This window comes from Pteropus alecto, unplaced genomic scaffold, assembly GCF_000325575.1.
Source record: "Pteropus alecto unplaced genomic scaffold, ASM32557v1 scaffold3900, whole genome shotgun sequence".
Taxonomy (NCBI): Eukaryota; Metazoa; Chordata; class Mammalia; order Chiroptera; family Pteropodidae; genus Pteropus; species Pteropus alecto.
In genome coordinates, this window is record NW_006430212.1 from 7,101 (window position 1) to 9,211 (window position 2,111).

At 40.4% G+C, this 2,111-nt stretch overlaps 1 pseudogene; it reads left to right on the plus strand.

The window, feature by feature from the left end:
• The window catches only part of LOC102896833, a 3,068-nt pseudogene extending 1,195 nt beyond the window's left edge, over positions 1-1,873 (plus strand).
• Positions 1,874-2,111: the final 238 nt, after the last annotated feature.

Genomic DNA, 2,111 nt, shown 5'->3' on the forward strand with positions numbered 1-2,111 from the left:
AAGTGCCATCTCAGTCCCTGGACAAAGAAAAGAAAATACAAACTCGTTATTTAAATCATACATCTCTTAATTTCTATTATTGATTTGCCTATTAAGTGAGTAAAGGGAAACAGGCTTGGTTAATATGTTTTTTAAAGAGTAAAAAGAAAGACGTTTGGCTTAAAGTCCCTTCCCCCGCCCAGACTCTAAGGGCCCTGCCTGGCTTAATACCATTTCTGCTTAATGATAGGATGATGACCCTTATCAATAGCCAGAGGATCTGAGTTGCCAGGGTAATTATTAGCATTTGAGAGAGAGGGACTTTTTTTCCCAAAAAAGAGAGAAGAAAACTAAGTTTACTAAAAAGATTTAACTCTGCAAGAGATGTCCCATTGCCTTTCCTGCTAAAAGAGAAAGAATTTTACAAGTGATGTCCTGTCTCACCATTACATTTTCCCAGAATTTTCCACTCTTCATCAAACCTTGTATAAAAACACTCAGGTTAAACCATTTTTTTGGGTCTTTATCTATGACAGCTGCCACATCTTGTAAAACTTAGATTAAATAAATGCATGCTTTCATTTTGTTAATCTGTCTTTTGTTAAGAGCAGCTGAGAACCTAGCCAGGTAGAAGAACAAAGATTTTTTTCCTTTCCTAGATTGGTAATATTGCAAATGGATGTTTCATAAAATACAACCAGCCCCAAATTTCCTATCCATGGCCCATGATAAAGAATCACAAAAGCACAGAAATTCCACATGATACAGATATAGCCTGGCTCTCGGTTGCCATGGTTATGGGGAGCAGCTCTGCATTTGGCACACACATCAGTTGTTACACCTGAATGTAGAAGGGTTCTCTTCATGGGTTTTCTCGCGTCACTCGCCTTTTGTCCGTGTTACTTCTTTTAGATAAAAAGTGGGTACAATTGCAGCTCTGTCTCTCCCCCAAGCACTTCCTGGGATCAGAAGCCCCTTTCATTCCCTATTACCATTTTGAAGTACCAGTCAGGAAGCCTGCCGCTGGCAGCGCACCAATGCCTTCGCCAGGGCTGGGCCTTCATCTTTTAGGTCAGATTGCTTTGTTATTTATAACTTACCAGTAAATGCAAAATATTTGACTCAGATCTTTTTCTATCTCAGAGGTATTTACTGTAAGGACCTAGATAAAGAGGGTACCTTGCTTCCATAAGAGCCCCCGATCTGAGGGGAGAACTGAAGAAAACCTCATGTAATCTCATTTGCATTATTATTTAAAATTTAGTTTCCAGACTTTGCAACAGGATGCAGCCATCAGGTAAAGCAAGGTAGGCACTTACAAGTACATCCAGGAGCTATGGAGGAAGAAGCAGCCCAATGTAACGCATTTTCTATGCACAGTGTGCTGCTGGCAGCACCACCAGCTTTCTGCATTCCAAAGAGTCCCCTGATAAAGCGCACAGGCTGGGATACAAAGCCAAGCAGGATTGTGTCATATATCGGATTCATATGTGGCCACAAAGGCCCAGTTCCTAATAATGTTACTTACAGCAAGCCTGTCCATCGCAGTGATAAACAGCAAAAGTTTGCTTGAAGCCTTCAGTCTGTTGCTGAGGAGCAAGCTGGACACCACTATGGGGCTCTGAGAGTCTGGAACTCTTACTTTGTAGATTACACATACAAATTCTCTGAGATTATCCTCATTGATCCATTCCAGAAAGCTATCAAATGGAATCCTAACACCCAGAGGATTACCAAACCAGTCCACAAGCACAGGGAGATGCAAGGGCTGATGTCTGCATGCCGCAAGAGCTGTGGCCTTGGAAAAGGCTGCAAGTTCCACCATACTATTGGTGGTTCTTGCCATGGAGCTTGGAGAAGGTGCAACACTCTCCAGCTACACTGTTACCGCTAACATAATGTTTGTAAATTTTTTACCTAATAAACAGTTTAGGATGGTCATGTCTACTTAAAGTGTTCTTTAATTTGCTTGTTAAAACTAGTTGTCTACACACTGCTTCATGAATGCATTGTCAAATTATGAAAGTTAAAGTGCATTAATATTTGAAGACTTAAGTGATTGTATACTTTGTTTTTCATAAATACTTGCCTTTCCTTTATCTTATTAGGGACTTTATATGTCACTGCTTAAA